Source organism: Pan troglodytes, chromosome 2 (genome assembly GCF_028858775.2).
Source record: "Pan troglodytes isolate AG18354 chromosome 2, NHGRI_mPanTro3-v2.0_pri, whole genome shotgun sequence".
NCBI lineage: Eukaryota > Metazoa > Chordata > Mammalia > Primates > Hominidae > Pan > Pan troglodytes.
The window spans coordinates 63,761,822-63,784,796 of NC_086015.1; the positions used below are offsets into that span (position 1 = coordinate 63,761,822).

At 42.6% G+C, this 22,975-nt stretch overlaps 1 protein-coding gene across 18 annotated transcripts in view; it reads right to left on the reverse strand.

Annotated features, from left to right (window-relative positions):
- The window catches only part of FHIT (fragile histidine triad diadenosine triphosphatase), a 1,502,083-nt gene that overhangs the window by 15,665 nt on the left and 1,463,443 nt on the right, over positions 1-22,975 (reverse strand). The window lies entirely within an intron of this gene.

The window sequence follows — 22,975 nt, forward strand, 5'->3', positions numbered from 1 at the left end:
TTCCAATTATTTATGGCTGAGATGCTTAAGATGTACTGGAGAAACAGCCATGGCTGAGAGATACACAAAGCTGAAATATTATTGAGAGTTATAACTTCATGAATGAAAAACCTATAAAAATCACTTAAGGGTCCTAATCTTTCAGTTAATCTCACCTCAGTGCCACTCAAGGGTTTAAAGGAGTTTCATTGATTGATTGGTTTTTAAAGGACAACGATAAAAATGCTTTGAAATAACTAATTATAATTTCAGGTATCTATGTAAAGGTCCAGACACAAATATTTGAAAATGGACTGTTCCTAGAATCAGGGATTGACACAGATCTTTAAAACTTTCTAGCCCAAACATCCATGTGACATTTGTATCCCTTTGGCCATATTGCTTTCAAGGCTTCAATGCTCTAGGAAAGAGGATCTTACTGCAGTACTGCTAGATTTAGGTGGAAATCAAAATTACCAATGTTTGAAAGTGATAGTTTTACATTAACTTGATCAAGAGTTAGAACTTGGACTTATTACTCAGACAGTCTGATCCTTCATTGACAAGCTGTGCTGAGAAACCATTCTGTGGGCTAAAGAGGATATGGACTCCCAGGATTGCTCTGGCATTGCGGTTGAGAAGATATACTGGAATAACCTCTTTTGAAAACAGTTTAGCATTACCTCCTAAAGTTGACATCTACAACAATATGACTGCCAGGTATATTACCAAGAGAAATTCTCATATGTGTACAAGAAGACATGCATGAGAATGTTCAAAGAAACTCTGATTAAAATAGATAGAATCTAGTAATGACCAACATCCCACCAGAGAGTAGACGAATAAACCCTGATATGTTCACATAATTAAATACCATGGCTCAAGCAAAACAAATGTTTGATAGTGACACACAGCTCATAGGGAGAAATCTTAACAATATATTAATTTTAAAAAATTCCCTAAAGACAATAAAAATATACGCACTTTAGGAATCCATAGAGATGCCTAAAACTATATGAAAAGTCACAAAGCAATGGTGAGCATAGATTGAGGATGCTGGACTGACTCCATGTGAGGAGACAAGGGGATGGTTTTTTGTGTGGGACTATCATACTGTTAGATGTGGGATAGTAGCAAAATCATAGGTTTTGTTTTGGGCAATGGGTTTGCAGCTACTCATTAACATCATTAAACATAACTACTTACACAACTAAAGAAAAGGAGGCTATGATGGAAAACAAACAGAAATGATCATCCTTGAGAGGCATGTAAGATTACAACATCGGATGACCGCAGTTTTCCTCAAGATAGGAATCCAGCTCCCATTCCAAAATGTCCACAAAAGTCGCAACATAGTAGCATTTGCCATATAAAAGTACTGGAGTTATTAATTGGATTCCAGATGTCTGAAACTGATGTATCCCTTCACTGAATCCCGACTAGGATCTATTTTGGGTATAGCACTTCACACAGGTTGCTGTTCTTAATTAAAACTTCTCTGCCTTAAGAGCTTTATGTCTGTGAGATAGTCATCCAAATGTTCTCCTCTCCATAAATGTGCTCTTATGTTTTATTTTCACAGCAAAATGCTTGCCCAGATTTTAATAAACATGTCCGCAGTAGTAATATACATTTCGCATGCTTTCCACATTTCATAATCTCTTTAGTCCTTTTGTTTATGTTGATTCCCACACCAAGAAGGCTGTTTGGAAGGCTTTGCAGCTCTGTCTCCATTTCTTCTGCCTATCATTGGGGAATGAAACAGCACACTGATTGCTATTTGGGTAGGAAACACAGACAAGACATTGAAAGAAGTAAACTAATTTCCAAGCAATTTTTCTCCTTTCTCTCTTTTTGATTGATTTTGGCAATAACTCACCCCAGTTCATTGACGTTAGAGTAAAGCCTAGTAGCCAATTTATTGCTTCAAAATCTGTGAGAGTTCCTAATTGGTTATCAGACTGTGTCTACCAGATGCCAAAATTAAATTTCTTTTAAATCAAGAAAAAAGTGATTTTCTGGCATCCCAGATGCAAAACAACCCCCTGATTAACTGTTCTTTCACATTGCAAATGGTTATTTGGGCCTTGGGTGGAGAGAAAACTCATCTACTTACAACAAGAGGGGTCAGATTCTGGACTCGATCCTTCAGCCAAAATGCAGATAAACCGCAAGGAACAAATACTACTCTATGAAAAATGGAGAGCTGGGCCGGGCGCGGTGGCTCACGCCTGTAATCCCAGCACTTTCGGAAGCCGAGGCAGGTGGATCACCTGAGGTCAGGAGTTCGAGACCAGCCTGGCCAACATGGTGAAACCCTATCTATCTATCTCTATTAAAAATGCAAAAATTAGCCAGGTGGGGTGGTGGACACCTGTAATCCCAGTTATTCGGGAGGCTGAGGCAGGAGAATGGCTTGAACCCGGGAGGTGAATGTTGCAGTGAGCCGAGATTGTATCATTGCACTCTAGCCTGGGCAACAGAGTGAGACTTGGTCTCAAAAAGAAAAATGGAGTGGTGTTCCTGGCTGAAGGAGAGATGCCCTCGGTCCAATGTTGGGGAAATTTTTGCTCCAGGAAAGTGGAAACATCAAAGGACTGGAGCCCAACATTAAGGATGGAATAATTATGTTGTTGTTATTGTTATTTTTAATGGAGCTCTATTGAGTGCTTGCTGTCTGCCTGGCAATGTGCTAAGTGCCAAGTACAAACATGATCTCATTTACTCTTCATAAGAGTACCTACCCCATCCATGGTGCTGTCATTTGCATTTTTAGATGAAGAAGTTAAGGCTTAGAGATGTGATCTCATAGCTAGTAGGCAGTTGGGACTCCAGGGTCCCACTCCCTTTCTGTCTATTCCCCCTCCTCATATAACAATACATAGCATTTGCTAAGCAATACAGACTAAACTGAGGCTCTAACTTAAAGCTCTTTTGCATACAGAATGTTATTTGATGAACTCTAGGGTAGGTAGAGGCACAATATTATTATCCCCATTTTATAGAGAAGGGAACAAAGGCCCAGGGAGATTCAGTGAATTGCTTGAGTCTTCTGCCATGTTGGACTAAAAGCCTCAGTGTTGCTCTACTAAAAAGGTCCCTCAACTAAATATAACAGGGGTGGCCTGCATCTAGTCTCTGAATTGGAACATCACATCACAACTGACAGAGCTTATATTGTGGGTTCTCTTATTTAAAAAGCAGAAATTCTAGGTAATGGTCCAGTGCAATTTCGACTCCATCATCTCCTAATCCTTTGACATCAAATGCTCTGGTCCTGAGTTACTGGTCCTGGACATGGTTTTCTTGGCACAGTAGTAGGCCTTTACCATTTTACCTGCATCTCTCAACCCTTTGTCCTGTTTCCATCTCATGTGAGTAGGAGTTATTCTTTAAACAACTGCCTTGTATCTCACTACCAGCCCTTTGCACATACTGTTCTCCCTGCATGGATGACATTTCTTCCCCTGATCCAGCAGCACTGGACTTAGGTGGCCCTCCAAGATGGTTCCATTTCAGGACACTTATTGTACATGCCTTCTAATTTATCTTCCACTCTATAGGTTTCCTGGGGGCAAAATCATGTCTTTTCACAATAGCCAATCTTTTCTTTGACTTCCCAGACATCAGTGTCAGATGGTTCAATCTAATACCTTAACCATGACCTCATAAAACCAAAGCTAGGCACACAGGAGAGGCTCACTAAATATTTCTTGCCCAAATAAACTTATCACAGTAGATATTCAGAAGGATGACATAGTTGTATCCATCCTCAGTCCTCAAATAAGAGTTTAATTATGTTATGTAAACCATATGATATACTAGTGAGGCAGGAACAGATACACATTGTAAAAGAGATCCAGAACAAAATAAGATTTCTCTGTGGCCTTCGCCAATCTTAAAATGTAACTATATTTACTGAATCAAACTCTTACAGCATAATAAACTTACAAAGAATCAGGGTAGACAGCCTAACCTTGAGTACCTCAAGTCTTTGCCCCTGGATCCCACATAACAATCTCCTTCCCTCCTTTAAGGAAAGCTGGAAAGAAAACCACTCTGCCAGCAGAAGGGCAAATAAAAGGTATGTTTGTGCCTGCACACAGAGGTTGGCATCCTACCCTGATTTGTGACCCATAATTAATGTCAATTTCATAATTTCGGAGGATAGAAGATCAACAAGGAAGCTGACCTCTGGCTGTCTCACAGCTAATCATCTTTTGAGGCGGAAACTTGAGAGGAAACAGAAACGACAGGCTGGAGCACCAGGCTGTGGCTCGGAGTGTGTTTTGGGTGATCTGCCAACCAGTGAGAACCCATGGTCACGTGCCCTCTCTGTGCCGGCCCCACAGTGACACCTGCTCACCCTCCATTGGGTAAGGTGGGAACCTGTATCCCACCCTGTAGAAGGCTTGGCTGGACGCCTGCTAGTTTCTACAAAGTTCCTTCTCATTGTGTGCACTCTTCTACATGGCTTCTTAATTATGTATGTGCACAGGCTGTGTCGAATGGAGTTGCCTTTGCCTCTGCTCACCACGTATTACATTTTTAATCAGTATATATAATTACTTACCGCAAGCTGCCAGGCCAGATTTTCTGAGCATTAGTCTAATTAACTTAAACTTGATAATTATGTTTTGGATACCATAGCAGTACACACGGAACGGCAGACTTTGCTGCCAGCTTATTTGATTCCAATAACATGTTTTCTCAATACTGGACTAGTTTTGATTTTTTTTTTTTTTTTTTGAAAAAAATGGCCATCTGATAATTATTTTGGTTTCAAAATTTCCCCTCAGATAAACTCATTCTGCTATTTAGGACAGCTTCTCAAATGATTTACACGGATTGAACTGTTATAGTATGTTTCTGTGTATTTTTACACACACAAATCTGTTTTTACTAATATAAATTCAAACTGAGGAGAAATGACAATATAAGGAATTCTGATGGTCAAATGACAGAATTGTCCATGTTTCAACTGCTCTATGCATTGCCTTTTCCATTTCAATTTGGGTTGATGAAAAATGAGAGACAAGGAAAAGCAAAACAAAACTAAACAAAACACAGAAAAATGCCCAGACTTGTAAGGGAGAAAGGTCAGCTTCTGGTTGAACCAGGGCATGATACGTTCCCACACTAATAAGGCTCAATTCACGTAGGGCTTACCATGTGCCAGGCACTGCAAAAAGCTCTTTTTTGTGGACTATCTCATCGAATCATCCTAACAACCCTATGTGGTAATTAGTTATTACTATAGGTTGAATTGCATCCTCCTGAAATATATGTTGAAGCCCTAATCCACAATATCTCAGAATGTAACTTGGTTTGGAAATAGGGTCTTTGTAGAGGTAATCAGGTTAAAAGAAGGGCATTAGGGTCAGCCTTAATCTAATATGACTGGTGTCCTTATACAAAGGGAAAATTTGGACCCAGCAGCTGCCATGCACACAAAGAGATTAAGTGAAGATGAAGGCAAAGATTGGGGTGACAGATCTCTAAGCCATGGAATGCCAAAGATCATCAGCAAACTCCCAGCAGTGAAGTGGAGACACTGAACAGATTCTCCCTTAGAGCCCTCAGGAGGAACAGCTCTGCTGACACCTTCACCTCGGGCTTGTAGTTGCCAGAACTGTAAAACAACAAATTTCCATTGTTTAAGCCATCCACCCATGTTGTGGTACTTGATCACGGCAGCCCTAGCCCTCTAATACATATAGTCTGGTTACCTCTACTCCCTGTTTCACAGATGCCAAGGCTCAGAAAAGCTATGTGATGTGTCCAGGTCTGCACAGCTGTCAAGTGGCAGGGAAGGAGTCCACAACAGGCCTTTCTGACTCCCTTGCTCAGCCCTTGACCTCACCCATGCCTGTGCCACTCTGCTTCTGCCCAGGAGGCTGAAAGAATCAATACAACAAATCCCAGAAGTGGATGAAGCACTATGAACGCTGTAATGCTTCTAAGGTAAAAGTCAAGCTTAGATCATGCCTGTTTTCACATTTGCACATAGCCTCTTTTATTTAACACGTAAAATGACTGCTTGAAATACCTGCACTTTAGTTTTGGAGGGCAACAACATGGAATTTAAATTTCCTTAGGGTGAGGGTAGCGGGATTATTTTGTTCTCTTCTCACATAAGAGAATAATGGACCAAAAATACCACTTACCAATTACAAAAGACAACAAATAACAGAGCACAACTCAATGAATCGAATTGCAGAAGGAAGAACAGGTGGGCTTTCCCAAGATGTCATAATGGATGGAAGGAGAACAAGAGAGAATGAACCTGCTCTATAAAGGCCAAAGACAGGAAATGAGAATCATTCTGGGGAAAAGATACAACCTTTATCCAGGAGGAAAAGCATGGGAATATGATAATAATTTTTAAAAAAGACAATTTTTCCAAGAATATCTCCTGGAATAGATCCAACGGAAAGCTTGACACCAGATAAAGAAGGGAGGTCAGGTTCATTGAGGGCCTATTACATTTGGGGTATGTTTGAGGGTGAAACCCCCCATAGAGTGTTGTGAAGTAGAAGCTATCGCCTCCCACTTTGCAGATGGGGAAATAAAGTTCTAAGCAATTAAATAATTACTAAAGGGCAGCTACTCCTTGGCCCAGCAAATCACTGGAAATGCTGACATGGAAGAACAGCACGAAGGGTTGTCCTAAGGAGAATTACTTTCCTTCTTCAGACTAGTAGTGTCTCTATGTCTGTGGGGAACGTGCACAAGCTCACACTCAAGACACAGACTTCTCATCATAAAAAAATTTCACAAATTACCTCTAAGTTGCTCTAAAACGGGAGTGCTTATCATTTTTAGGCATGTCAGCACTTTTTAGAATCTGATCAAAGCTATGTATGACTCCTTTCCCTAGAAAAATGTGTGCACACACATAAATGCATACACTTTACTTGAAATCTCTAGAAGGTTTGTACACCCTCAGGCATCCATGAGTCACAGCTTTACAACCCACAAAGGATACATCTGCCTCCAAGGAGCCCAGCAACTTTATGACACACTAAAACACATAACATGCACTCGCACAACCTTGACCAGGACAGTCCCCCTCCACAGTCACTGGCTTGTATCTCCATGTTAGCACACCCACCTCCACCACTGAGGGGGAGCTCTGCTGTGCTTCGTTGATCTACATTCACTAATCTACATTCCAGGCCCCACATAAAGCAAGTATAAAGTGAATGTTAAGTGAATTTGAAGTTAGAAGACCTGGACTTGAGCTCTATCACTCCCTCTGGGTCATGTTGTTTCAGCTCCTTGAATCTCACTTTTATCACCCATGCTATTAAGCAGAAATCACCCCGGTTTGCCTCACCTTTTCTGAAGGATTGCTGGGAGGAACATATGCAGCAATGCAGGTGGAAGCCATTTAGAACAGTAACAGTGAACACTGACTGTGTGCAAACACTGTTTTAAACACTTTACATTTATTCATTAATCTTCATGACCATCTTATCAGGGTGGCAGTGTTACTATCCCCATTTCAGACATGAGGAAGCAGAGCACAGAGAGGTCGGGGAACTGGCCCAGGTAGGCACAGGGCTGGGATGCAAATGCAGGCAGGCTGGTGCCAAGGCCAGCTCTCGTAACCACTGTGCATAGTGCCTCTTCAGGACAGGCAACGCCACAAAAATGTCTAAAATTATGCTAACGAGAAGGCAAAAGAACCCTGTGAGCCTTCTATGAACATTAGTGGAGTTTGGAGGTGTGGGGTTTGCAGGGCTTTAGATTTAGACCACTCAGAAGAGCTCAATGTTACATATAACTGCAACCAGCTTGTGCATCCACAACTCCAAATTCAGCCCTGTGGTGGTCAGCGAATATCCAGGGAGAAAAGCAGCAGCCTCATGTAGGAAGTGTAGGGCCAGGGCCCCCTCTCAAAGCTCATTCACATGTACTTACTTTGACTGCCACAACGAACACATTTGTAGGCTTTCCGGCTTGTGGCTTACCTGCCTGTGACCACAAAGCTCATACGTACCACAAGTCCTCTTTTTCCTACTTCAAACAAACAAACAATGCTCATCTCCCTCCTCTGAATTTTTTTGTTTGAGAGTTTCCACCTTAAGGTTTTCAAGGGGTCCACAATTCAGTTGTATCTTGAGTGGAAATCTTATTCTGTAAGGCCCCTGTCTTCATTCTCACACAGTCAAAGCACACTAGCTGACAAGCAGGCTGGGAACAGAGCCATGATAAAGCTTCAAGCCCTGCCTGCCCAGAGCTCACAGCCCCGGTGGGTGACCCGGAAAATAAGCAGGCACCTGCAAAAGGCCTGTAAAGTGCTGTGATGAGGAAAATATGGGCAACTGTGGGAGTCACAGAAAGGGGGTACCTAATCCAGCATGGGGAGAGGGAGACACTAGAGGGTCCGAAAAGCTGCGTATCTTCTCTGCCTTTGAGGAGTCCTCATGAGCTCAATGTTAAGTGGTTGCATGCTTTGACTCACTTAATCGAAAATGTTTTTAAAATCCTGCTTAGACCTTTTTCCTCCCACTGTTCCCTGAGTTGAGTTAGCTCCTTCCCACCCTCTGGGTCTCAATTTCCAATGTAATTCCCTCTTTTCATGAAGCCTTCCTGGAGCACCCTACACTGCCTGGCATCTCCTGTGCCATCTTCCTGCACTTTCTTCCCTTCTTCCCAGGGCGGCAGTCTTCATCTTGATGTCTCGGGTGTGGACTGCAGACCAACATCACCTGGCGGCTTGTTAGAAAAGCAGAACGTAAGGCCCCATCCCAAATGATTCCTCAATACTTTAAAGCTGCCTCGCCCAATACCTTAGCCATCAGCCCCAAGTGACTACCAGGCCCTTGTAAAATGGCTTGTCTGAACTGAGAGGTATCGCAGGTGTAAAGTACATACCAGATTTAGGAGACAGTGTGAAAAAGACTGTAAAATATCTCATTAATAATTATTTCATGTTAATTACCTACTGAAATAATATTCATGATATTTTGGATTAAATAAAATGTTACAATTAATTTTATCTGTTTTTTTAATATGGCTACTATAAAACTGAAAGTCACATGTGTGGTTCCCATTATGTTTATTTTGGACAGGGCTGCCCTACAGCGTGAGATGCGCTGGTTTGGATAATGATCAAGAACAGGCATTGGCAGACGACAGCCACTGGGTCAAATCTGGCCAGGTGCCTGATTAGGTAAAGGGGCTTTTATTGGAACACAGTCACACTCACTCATTTACTGTCTTTGGCTGCTTTTGGGCTACAGCAGCAGAGCTAAGGATTTGCGACAGAAACTGAATAGCCTGAAGAGCTTAAAATATTTACCATCTGGCCCTTTTTAGAGAAAGTATGCAGACCCCAGTCAAGAACGTTCATTCCAGAACTGGACCGATTGACTTAAAATCACGTCTCTACCACTTTTTGGTGTGTGAGGTTCGGCAAGTTACCTCACCTGCCTGTGCCTCAATGTTTGTATCTGAAAACAGAAGATGAGCATACATACCTAACAGAGTTGTTATGAAGATTAAATGAGTTGATATATGTGAACTTCCTTAAATAGTGCCTCATCCATAGTAGGTTCTCAATAAATGTTAGCCACCATTAATATTACTGCTAGCGGTTATCACAAATTGTAATGATACATTTTTGCTTTATCTTTTTTTCCTGTCTCCCCATCAAATTAAAGACCTAGGAGAGTGGCATCATTTTCTGTCTTGTTCCAGCTGTTTAAGCACAGTTAAACAGCCCACACGTGAGATTCAATACACATTTGTTGCATGAATCAAGTGCAGAGGAGGGAAGTAATTTTCCTAAGGCTCCACGGCCAGAAAGTGGCCAGGACTCGAATGTGGTTCTATCTGCTTGCCAAACTCAAATTCTTAACTTCTCTTGATACACCAAGTGTAGTCTATAGACCGGCGACATCAGCATCACTTGGGAGCTTGTTAAAAATGCCGGAGCTTAGGCTTCATCTCAGACCGACTGAACTAAAAACTCTATTTTAACAAGATCGCCAAGAAATTCATAGGCACATTAAGGTTTGAGAAGCACTGCTCTGGGCTATAATTCCCAGTTTCGACTCATGTGCTTATTTGTTCAACAAGCAATTAATTTAGCAACAGTCATTCCACACAGCCTTGTGTTTGGACCCCCTAATTCCAGAGCTGATGATTTCTATTCATCCCGATCAGGTCCTGGGGGTGTTTAGGGTCTGCAACGAATGGCAATGTGCTGTGTCAGAAGTGCCCTTTCTCCTACCAGGTTCAAACCACTGCAATGCTGGAGTGACCTCTCTGCACAGAAATCTGCTTAACATTCCTTACCCGCCTGTAGTGACCAGGCCACAGGCTCCGGCAGATGCAGAAGGTCTGAAAATCTAGTCGTAAGTAATTTTCCTCTAGGTGCCTACCTCAGTGAATTGGTTCTCCTGTGCATTGTATACATCAGTGGTCGCACCACTCAAACACACAATCCATTCCCGAGTTTAACAGCTCAGGCACCTTCCTTTTTGATTTTATAAATGAAAGCAAATCATCTCCCACTCATATTATAAACCAATTAAAATTCTCCTCACACTTTTAAAAAAACTTGTTACCTGGCTCAAAGATCCTTAGCTCTTTTCTTAGAAACTGGCCCTTATGTGGCCTGTATGTGAGGATGAGGGTGTTTAAAATTAGCAGGAAATCTTAGAATGGTTTCCCCTTTGTCACAGCCAGAAGTTTCAGATTGTGGTCATCAGATGAACGCTTTAAATGAGAAAAAGACTGATTAGCATAATTCTTAAAGGTCTGAACTCTACACTCACAGATGGCCTCTGAGAGGATGGATGGTACAGAAAGGAGATTAGGATAAATCTAATTAGTTTGGGGGTGTTCTCATTTCTCAAGTGGTGAGCGATGGAGAAGAAGTGATGGATGGACAGATGGAGATAATGAAGCCCCATTAAAGTCTTTTTGATTCTCATTCTCCATGATGGAGCACATTATCCCATTAATGTTTCTGTGAGCTAACACAGCCAAAGTTTGGCGCTGTCACCTCGAAAATGAATTCGAATTGCCTGCCCAGCTCCTTACATGTGTCCACAGGAGTTAAATGAGCCTGAAAACTGTATTCCTGCTGAGAAGCCCATCCTGGCAGCATGGGCTGGAAGCCCTCCCCTTTGGGAATGGGCCTTCCTCCTGGCTGGTTTCTAACAGCACTCAGGCCAGAGTCCCATAGCTTTTCTGCTCCGGGGTTCTACAACTAGAATTTCCTCTGAAATGGGCTGTGGCTTGCACGTATTTCCAGTGTACTGAGACAGACTGCTGCTGTTCTCTTCAGTGGAGGTGACAGCTACAAGTGCTCACCATCACACCCTGATTAGGGACCTGAGGGCAGGGTCCAAAAACAAAAAGTGGCAAGACAGGCCCATGACTCAGTCACAGAGATGTGACATAAATAATAATACAGGACATTGCACAGGCTATGTGCACAAAGTAAGGGCCTGACTGGCTCCACTAGCTCAGAGAACAGTGAGACGGTGATGGGCCATCCAGGAAACAGCAGGGAAAGGGGAGAGACTCCTCGGGGTTTGAAAAAAGACCCATGTGGCCCCTGATGACAGCAGCCTCCTAAATGGTCCCCTTGCTTCTACTCTTGACTCCCTACAGTCCAGCATCATTTAAGAACATAAACCAGATCAAATGATTCTCCCCTTCAATAATAATCAGAGCTGACATTTATTGAGCACTTACTTACGTGTGCTCAGCACTGATCCAAGCACATTGCATATATTATTTCATTTCACAACAGCCCTTTGTGGTATTAATATCATCCTTTTATTACAGATGAGGAAATTAAGGCACAAACAGGTGACCTGGCCCAGTAAGTAGCAGAATTTATTGACAAGCTCAGGTTTCTTGACTTCAGAACTCAGATTCTTAACCTATAACTCCTGTTCCATGTTCATTCCATGCCCTCCCACCACACATGGAATAAAATCTAAACTCCTCTCTGACCTCATTTTGTTCCAGTGTCTCCCAGGCTCACTGTGCTCTCGTCACATTCTTCAAGAACTCCAAGCACGGTCCATGTCTAGGCCCCTTGCACTTGTAGTTGCCTTTGTCTGCTTAGAAAGGATTTCCCTTCTCCCATATCCACCTTCGAAATGTCAGGGTGGCCCAGGCTTGATTCTCAGCTCTTTTACTTTATTCTACTGCTCTTCCCAACCAGGTGGTCTCATTCAAGGCCATGGCTTTAAATACTATCTCCTATGACTCCCAAATTTATGTTTCTAGCCTGGAACGTTTAATGAGTTCCAACCATGCATGTTTAATGGCTCATCTAATCTTTCCTCTTGCATGTGTAGTGGGCACCTATATTTATCACCCAAAGAGAACCCCTGACTTGTAACTCTCCTACCCTACTTCAGTCTGTAAAGTAAATAGCACTATCATCCAGCTGGTTACTCGAGCCAAAACCCAGCAATTCTTCTTAGCTTCTGAGCCTTTACACCCAATCCATGAACAAATTCTACCTGCTTCCAAGGCACATCCCAAAGGGCCTATTTCTCTCCACCTCCACTATATCATCTCTGATATAAACCACTGTGATAATTTTGCTTGCACTGTTACCTCTCTTTAATCCAGCCAGAGAGTGACCCTTTTAAAAGTTAAATCAGATCATGTCATTCCCTTGCCTAATACCTTCTAACTCTAATCTCATGCTAGGCCCTGAAGACCTCTAGGCCACCGTCTGCCTCTTTAACCACAACTCCTCTGCCTGCTCACCAGTGCTCCGGCCACACTGGCCTCCCTTCTGTTTCCTGAACATGCCATGCTCATCCTGGATGTACGGCTTTTGCAATCACTATTCACTCTGCTTAGAAAACTCTCTACCCTAGGTTTCCCCGGGCTTACAGCTTCTCATTTAGTTATCAGTTGAAATGTTACCTCCTTGGTGAGGCCTTTTCTAACCCCTCTAACCAAATTCATATGCATAAATACTTTCTTTATCATACCAAATTTCATTTCCTTCTCACTCTCTGAGATGTCTGTGTGTTTAATTGGTTTTTTCTGTCTCTCCTACTAGAGTAATCTCTTTGGCGGTCTGGGCCTGATCTGGCTTGTTCACCCCTCTATCCCCCAGTGCCTGGAACTTTATCAGGGATCAATAAGTATCTACTGAATGAAGAGCACCATTTATTTAGAAGCTCAGAAAATGCTAATGGAGGAGGTAAGATTGAAGACAGATGATAAAGCTGGGACTCCAATCCTATAGACAGTGGGAGGGGAATGGATAAAGAGTAAAAGTGATGCAAACTTGTAGGGAGTGGGAGGAAGTCTAAAATCTTCCATTTGTTGAATGACCATAACCCACGAGGCCCTGGTAATACACAGGTGAACAAAACCAAAATGGCCCCTGGCCTCATAGAGCTTGTATTGTAGCATGTAATTTAAACCTTTTTCCCCATTTTAGGATAGAGCAGGGGTAAGCAAATGTTTTACTGTAAAGGGCCAGAGAGTAACTATTTCTGGCTCTTCAGGCCATATGGTCTGTGCCACAAATACTCTGCCACTGTAGTGAAAAAGGAGCCACAGATCATAGACAGACATGGCTGTGTTCCAATAAAACTTTATTTACAAAGACAAGCAGCAGGTCCAACTTGGCATGTGGGCCACAACTGGACAACCCCTGGGACAGAGACTTCTGTCCCTTCTAAAGAACTGGGGAGTACTTTAGGCTTGTCATGTAGAGAAACAGGCTTTGAATCATAAGAACCTTGAGGGTCTTGTGGAGAAAAACATAGATTTATTATTTACCTTAAGTTTTCTAAAGCACTTAGAAAACAGTGAGTGGACCTGGAGCTGCTGATCTGGGGTTCCTGCTAGTCTTTTGTTTTACTCCTTCCCATGAATCAACTAGCTTTTGTAAGAAACCTCACAGTTACATGGATTTGAATATACTGACAAACTATATTTGAATATACTGACAAAGACTAACTCAAAGTGCCTAATGCCTATACCAGATGGTGGACCTGCCCTTATTCCACTGTTAGAAAGGAAGAGAATGGGCACTACTGATTACTTGTACTGATTTAAGTTTAAGCTAATAGCTTGGCATTACCCTGACTTCAGCAAGGGAAGAAAATCACATCCAAGTTTGCAGACTCCATGAAACATTGGCCATATATTTGTTGGCTCATTAGCTTGGACATAAAGACTTTCTAGAAAGAGATGCCATCATTAGGTGCCACTCAGACTCTAGGGGTGCTTTTGGAAACCACTGTGATCAGAAATGTAAATATTGTTAAGGGAAGAGAGAGAGTTGTTCTGGACAGGTACCGAGAGGCAGGTTCCAGGAAGCTGAAGCCAACAGAATCAAACCTTAATGTACGTAAGCCATTCCTGGGCTTTGTCCATGGGTTGCCTTTGTGGTGGTTGTCTGCCTGGTTTCCAGGGAGCCTTCAATTAGAATTCTGAGCTGAGATGATTTATCCTGTGTGCTACATTAGCTCCATTTGCCATTAACATAAATAAGGCTTTAGTTACATGAGGCAGGCATAAAGGGTATGTATGCCTTCCCTTCATGAAAACATCATTTTTTCAAAACACCAGTTTCTTCTGATAAGCTAAGTTACACTACCCAAATATGTAGTAATCAGTAATACAGAACAATAAAAGGCCTTGATACACTGATCCGGGCATACGAGGTTATCAGGAAATCCTCAAGTCAGTGTCTCTCCCCATGGGACCAATCCTGTACCTCTTTTTCCTTCACCTCCATTTTGACTTGAAATGCAGTAGACAACAGAGCCAGTTCAGTGCCTTGCCATGCTCCCAGCACTTAGCACTGTTCGATAAATACATGAGGGATAAACAAATGGTAAGGAAACTCCCATCCCATGAGAGGAGAAGGATTCTAAAGTGCATGACCACAGGGACACATAGGTAACGTCCATCTCTTTGGGAAAAGGAGTAAAATGGACTTTCGTGAAACAACTGCCAGGCAGAAGGTGGGTGAAAGCCACAAGCATAGCCTGCCTCATAGTAGTTCCACGAAAGTCCATTTTACCCCTCTTCCCATAGAAATGGACACTATCTATGGGTCCCTGTGTGTGGCTGTCTCCTGCCATGTCGCTGGATTTTCTCAGGATCCCTGACAAGTAGGGATTTTTGGTCAATCTTTCATAGACACTCTTATCTCCTCAAATGGAGACACCATCACTGGCATTGAAATGCTAAGGTGAGAACTCACCAAGACACACTGTAGGTAAAGTTCCAGCTCAGCTTAGGGTTTGATATGTAACGGGCCCAATAAATGATAGTGATTGGTATTAGGATTGCTTTGTTCTTGTTACAGATGAAGAAGTAGAATGTCAGTGGATTTCAGTGAACAGTCCAAGCTACAAAATGTGTTGCAACTGGAATTTGCATTCCATGTGTCTGGTTCCTTCTCTATGTACAGGAATGAATCAGGAGAGCACACTGGCTCTACCTTCTTCCACTCTGACTTCTCAGCTTTAATCCCTGGAGTTCCAGGGTGGTATGGACTGAATGTGTGTGCCCCCACCACTTCCCCAAAATTCATTAGCACCACAATCCAGTTAAGATATTTGTTAGTAGGGCCTCCGGGGAGGTGACTAGGGTTAGATGAGGTCATGAAGGTGGAGCCCCAGGATGGATTTGTGCCCTTATAAGGACATGAAGGACCAGAGCTCTTTCCACCATGTGAGAATACCTCAAGAAGGTGAACAAGAAGCAGGGTCCTAACCAACACCCCGACCATGTTAGCACCCTGATATTGGACTTCCAGCCTCCAGAGCCATGAGAAATAAATGTTTCTGTTTAACCCATTTAGTTTATATTCTCTTATAGCAGCTTGATCTAAAACACAGATACCTCAAGATGGCTACAAATTCTCCTCTAAGTGCTTCAGAAAGGATTAGAAGATAAATTATATATCTATTTTGTTTTCTATGCTAGGCCTCTATGATATAATATAAATATAATTATTTGTATTATAAACTAGAATATAATACAAATAAAATTGTATTATAAACTACCTTAAAGAAAGTCCTCCTTACACTGAACCAATGCTAATGTTGGTTAAGCCAATTTCCCTTAGAAAAAGGCATGTAGGATCTTGAAGGCATTGGTGGGCTGCATTCCCTGCACTGTGAGCCAGGCCTGACCTAGAATGACCTGTAACATCACCCCTGTCATGGGTCCCAAGCGCACAGCCAAAGGTCTTCAAAACATATGGGTATCCTTAGCAAATAAGAGCAATGCTAAGTGCATGATTAATAAGCCAGAAAGGCTATGGCACTTGACAGACGGATGAGGCATTTCAGAAAGATAAGTCAAAGTGCACTGTGAGGTGAGTGCCTCCCTTAACTTTCTTAGCTGTGCTACTTGGTTCATAAACCAGGGATTAAGTCCATTTTCATTTCAATTTTTTATTTCACCTTTAAGCAACTCCTAAGGCTTCCAGAAGAATTTTGTTTGACCTTTAGCTAAAGTTCAACTTCTACCAAGGTACGAATTTTGGATGGTCCCTAAATGATCACTTAAGACAGATTTCACTATAATTCAAAGAAAGGATAATCCCTGGCCCAAGAGTTCACAAAGGAAGGATTCCCAGTGGTCTCAGAGATGGCAAAAGTTATGGATTTCATCCTGCTAATGCATTTTAGTGATATTTTCATTGTGCAACATTAATTACCAATGTCAGCCTGGATGCATTTGCTGGGTATTGAAACCACGACTTTTTTTTTATCTCTACCTGGTCCCAGATGAAGATTAGCTTAGTGCTTCCTTGTGTCCTAGGCCCTAGAGAAAAGATGCAGCCTATGGGATGGGGTAACCTTGGCAAGTTGCCATTTGCTTCTAAAGTTATGATAGCAATGTTGAAGCCGTCACTGAGACTCTGGTGCTCAAGCCAAGTAGGAGCCCTGTGCTATCACCACATATGCTCTAGATTTGCATTTGTCTAAAATCTAGCTTTTAGGAGACCTCTCAGAGATGTCTCAGGAAGGAACACTCAGAAAATGTGAAGAGGAGCAATGGACAGAGACAGAGACTTCCAATTTATAGTGAAGAACAGACCTTTGAAGCTGACTTGTTACATAACCTGACTTATCTACCAGATCTGTCTGATTCCTAAAGAAGTATATGAAAATCTCTCAATTTATATTTCAAACTCCTGACCTTCAGGTGATCCACCCGCCTCGGCCTCCCAAAGTGCTAGGATTACAGTCATGAGCTACTGCGCCTGGCCATCAATTTTGTCTAATCAGAGTTTTTTTTTCCCTTGAATTTTGGATTTTGTAGTTAACTACTGGGTTGTTGTGTGCCTGTAATAAAGATAGAGTTATTTTTGTCCACAAAAGTTGAAAACAGAGCTGCCAGTTGACATGAAAGTACAACTCATTTCCATCCACAGCCTCTACATCCATTAAATAAAGAGAAACTCAATGCTCATCTCACTCATGAATCAGAACAGGATATCTGCACATGCCATTTCTCTAACTTCCCAAATGCTGCAGGAACACCTCGGCCCCGCTCTCTCAGTATCTCAGTAGACTGGAAGCACGCTCATTTAAGAGGAAGGGCTCATAGCTTTCTGCAGACAGTTCAATACCATGATGCATCAGATTCAGTTTCTTCCATTCTATTTCTTATTGATCAGCATACCTCAGGCTATTAGTTTTATTAATTAAATGATAATTTTGGGGGGTGAGTATACAAGGAGATAAATGTCTCACAAACAGACTCCAAGCTTGCAGGCAGGAGGCATGCAGTGATTTACAAAGTATTTATCTTTCTGGCATTTTTTTTCCCCCAGGAAAAAGTAATCATTACTACCATGTTCTAAAAACAGAACTGCTTGTTTTCTGGGCAGGCTTGGAAACTAGCCAAGACAGCAGGAAGATTGCTGGAATTTCAACACACTTGCCGTGGTACCATGGTGCTAGTGACCTGCCCTTGCAGATATACCTTGACTCCCCACAGAGGTCACCTCAAAGTCTCTGCTATCTAGCAAATCCCTAGGTGTCTGGGGAGTAGGGGTCCAGTCTGGGGCTGCTGCCTCTTCTGATTGGCTGCCTGGCTCTGACTCTGATCCCAGAATACCCAGAGGAATTTGTTTCCATCCTCCTGGCCCACAACTCACACAAACCTCTAATAGTACGCAGGTTATTAAAAGCAAATAATAGCTGGGCACAGTGGCTCATGCCTGTAATCCCAGCACTTTGGGAGGCCAAGGCGGGAAGATCACAAGGTCAAGAGATCGAGACCATCCTGGCCAACATGGTGAAGCCCCTTCTCTACTAAAAATACAAAAATTAGCTGGGGGTGGTGGCGCATGCCTGTAGTCTCAGCTACTCAGGAGGCTGAGGCAGGAGAATCGCTTGAACTCCGGAGGTGTAGGTTGCAGTGAGACCAAATCATGCCACTGCACTCCAGCCTGGTGACAGAGAGAGACTTGGTCTCACAAAAAACAAAACGAAACAAAACAAGCAAATAATAGTGTCCCACTAGAAGCACTTGCCCTACCACAGCCCTCTCTCTCTGCCATCACCAGGCATTTTCTGACATTTCCATCTTTCTGACAGGGTTTCTCAACCTCAGTCTCTATTGAGGTTTTGGGTCAGATAATTCTTAGTTGAGAGAGGTGGTCCTGTGCATTGTAGGGTGTTTGGCAGCATCCTTGGTCTCCACCCACTTGATGTGGTGAGCACACACCTCCCCATCCACAAACATCTCCAGACACTGCCAAATATCCTCTGGGGGAACTGATTTGCCACAACCCCCACACCCCACCAGTGAAAAACCAATGTCTTGGGACAAGTGGAAAGTGATGGGGGAAACTGAAACCTCCCTGACCCTTTGGTTCCTGTAAGGAAACACAGGAGACTACATCATTATCACCTCTCCTTGGTTTGCAGACATTATTTCTGAGTCATGTGAATGAACTAGAAACCTTAAATAGGAAGTCAGAAGGGAAGCTGGGGAGGAGAGTGGGGACCGAATTGAAAGATGATATTGACTATTTGTCCTTTTCAATTAGCACAGGTGCAATGCTTCAGGATTCTTGGCCAAAAAATGATATAAAAATGATTGGACCGACCTGCTCTTTCTAAGGGAAAGGTCTGTGAGTCATATCACTCAGAAAACATTTTTGAGCACCTATTATATCCCTCATCCAGTCAATCAACAGATTTAACAGATTCTTCTTCTCTCCGCCCTGCAGCCATTCTTCTAGGTCTTGCCACTATTTTCTTCCTCCTGGATTCTCCCAAGAGCCTATTCTCTACCTTCTACCAGCCTTGTTTCTCAGTATCCATTCTCTCACTGAAGGTGAGTGGTCTTTTTGAAATGCAAATCAGACGGTGCTAGTCAGACTGTGCTAGTCAGCCATCTGCTAGCTTCCCTGGCTTTCCATTCTTTTCGGATAAAATCCCAACTCCTTAACAAGGCCTAGAAAGCCATACATTGCCTTTGTTATTTCATTACTTACAACTGTGTGGTCCAACTCCACTGGACCAGTCTTGCCTGGTTCCTCCCAGAGTGTGGGACACAAACCACCACTGTGTAGGTAGGCACAGAAGGTGGCTTTAGCTAGAACGCAGTCATGACCTTAAAAAATGTTGAATCACATAGTGATTCTTTAGGTTCAACATCCTTTTTCTTCCTTGTGCTCTCTCCTAGAGAAAGTCAGTTTGGTGCTCCTTTGTCCTTCCTGCACCAAGGCTTATTGATCAACCTTCTTGTGTTAGAAAAGAACAAGCCTCAGGCTCCAACATAGAATCTAGTTGGCATTTAATAATACTATTTTATTTTTGATTGTACTTACTTTTACAGTTACCTTTTGTATTAGTCTGTTCTGGCACTACTATAAAGAAATACCTGAGACAGGGTAATTTATAAAGAAAAGAGGTTTAATTGGCCCATAGTTCTGCAGGCTGTATAGGAAGCATGATGCTGGCATCATGGGGAGGCCTCAGGAAGCTTCCAATCATGGTGGAAGGCAAAGTGGAAGCAGGCAGGTCACATGGCCCGAGCAACAAGAGAGAGAGAGGGGAGTTGCCGCACACTTTTAAACAACCAGATCTCATGAGAACTCACTATCACGAGGATGGCATCAAGGGGATTCATGAGAAATCTGCCCCCATGACCCAATCACCTCCCACCAGGCCCTACCCTTCAACACTAGGTATTACAATTCGACATGAGATTTGGTGGGGACACATATCCAAACCATATCACCTATTTATGGCATATTATAAATGTTTCCAATATAACATTCCAGAAGTGATTAGTGATGCAATCTTTCCTTTTTTTTTTTTTGAGATAGTGTCTCACTCTGTCTCCCAGGCTGGAGTGCAGTGGCATGATCTTGGCTCACTGCAACCTCTGCCTCCAGGGTTTAAGCAATTCTCCTGCCTCAACCTCCCGAGTAGCTGGGTTTACAGGCGTGCACCATCATACCCAGCTAATTTTTGTATTTTTTGGTAGACATGGGGTTTTACCATGTCGGCCAAGCTGGTAATTCCAAGCTGAACTCCTGACCTCAAGTGATCCGCCCACCTTGGCCTCCCAAAGTGCTGGGATTACAGGCGTGAGCCACCACACCTGGCAGCATCTTTCCTTTTTCAGTGCATGTATTCAGGTAGAAAAAGAAAGTTTACTTGAAGAAACATAAATAGTAGTAGAAGTAGTTTCTACACATGGCAAATACCAGGATTAATGCTTGGTATTTGGGAAACAAGGAGTTACTTAAATTTGCAGCATGCTCTCATATGCCAGACATCCTTCAGCCAGGCTAAGAAGGTGGAGTGGGCAGGAGTAGGAGACATTGGATTGTTCCTTGTAACCTCTCATGCAATCTTTGGAGTTTGACGCAGATGTCACCCCGCCAAAATTTGAGTCAGTGCCCCACCTACGAGCTCCCCTAACACCTTCAACACCCCCCTTAGAGGATCTGTCATGGAGCCTGTGAGCTCTGAGATCATGTCTGTCGTGTTCACTGTTGTTTCTGCAGTGTCTGACATGCAGCATGGCAGAATAAACAAGACACCAGGTAAATATATCTTGGCTTGATGGCTGAAATGGGGGTAAGGAGGGAAACTTATCATCCTTTTCAGCCAGGTCTGGGCCACACCAAAAGGGAAAGGCAGAATGAGATGCCTAGATAATCCGTGCCAATAAAGATGCTGACCCACCTCCTCCTGGACAACAGAGACAGAAGAGTTAATAATGTGAATTACTTGGGGTGCAGCTTCCATCTCCCTCACCACTTAAAGTGTCAGAATTTGACCCCCACTGGCTAATGCAAAAAACACACAGAAGCTGGCAAGACATGGGCTTGCTTGTCCCTCCTCTTTCTTTCTACCTGGAGCTTTACCTTTACAAATTTGTAGCACTTGAAGGTATGTTTCCCTAGCCATTTCTGGATCATAACAATTCCTTTTTCCTACTGACAAAATCTGAAACTTAGCCGGAAGCACTCTCTTGCCAGGGAAAGAACTGTGTCAGACATGCGATGCGTGATAAAATGCTACGGTAATGTGGAATAATGCTTTCAAATGTTGCCAGGGTGAGCATGCATGCAGAATGATGGAAATTGCCTGCAAATACAAATGGTTGCTCTGTGGCTCATCTGTAACCTCAATGTAGGAAAGCGGAGATATTCTTTTCCCTCCTTTGCAATTTGCACAGCCTCTTGTTGGAAACTATGGAGATTATGCCATTGAAAGTAACTGCCATGTTTACTCAACACACAATTTTTACTAATACAGTCTCCCCATGTAGTCATCTGTCTTGTGAGGTTCCCTCAATACTCCAGCTGTTCCTGTGGCTGCTGCTGTGAACACCTCATTGAAGAAATCAAGGTGCCAAACCCAAATGCTTTATGTGAGGGTGTGGAGGTCATTTTTGCATTGCTGAAAATGACATCCATTTTCTACCTTAGAAACAAAGGCTGCATAACTGAATGGGATTCAGTGCACCCCTACCCCCTTCTCAGTGGTGAATTCAATGGGAATTATCAGAGGGCTGGTCTGTATAACTAGAAGAGCCAAAATTGTTGGGTGTTTACTATGTGTTAGGCATTTTGCCTTCTTTTAGGTGAACCTCATAACATGCTATATCATAAATATTATCCTCCTCATTTTGGTGTTGAAAAACTGAGAGTCAGAAAGGTTAACTAATATGCTCAATATCTCCCAGATAATAAGTGACCCAGCCAGGATTTAGTCCCAGGTCTGTATGACTCTAAATCTTGAATTATTTCCATGACAAATAATGTTAAACTAAAGCCAGCATTTTTCTCTTTGAGTTGTGGTTAAACTTTCATTATCTGTGGCCTTTAAGCATTATTTGTTGGTTTTCACATACCCATAACTATCAGGATACATGAACCAATGGGAAGTCACGTCCTCATGAAGAGCCAGTAGCCTAAATGTGAAATTTCTCATGCATACCAGAAGCACAAGGGGCAAAACACACACACACACACACACACACACACACATCAAAGGCTTCTCCCTCTTTATGAAAAGTAAAATGCCATTTTCTTTTTCTACAAAGGGAACAAGATAATTCATTCACAGATCTCTTGATTAGCTCAATTATTCTGAGATGATAATAGTTACTATGGATTAGGTACTTACTACATGCCAGGAATCAAGGGAAGCACTTTGCAAGAAGGATAACATAATATTTATAACTCAATGATGTAGGCACTACTATTAGTCCCATTGGACAAATGTGAAAACTGAGGTTTAGAGATTATGTATCCTGCCAAGGTCACTCAGTTCAGTTGGGATTCAAACCTAGGCCTCTCTGGCTCTGCCTCCATGTTCTTACCTGCTATGTTATCTTGTTTTCTACAAACCCTTCCTAGCTACCATCTATGTGCTGGATAAATAAGGGAATCTTTTTACCGTAGAGTGAAAGTTCTACGGAACTTTCTGAGAAGTTCTGAGGCAGTGACATAGTGTTCTAGGAAGTGCCCTCATTTAAGAACAAA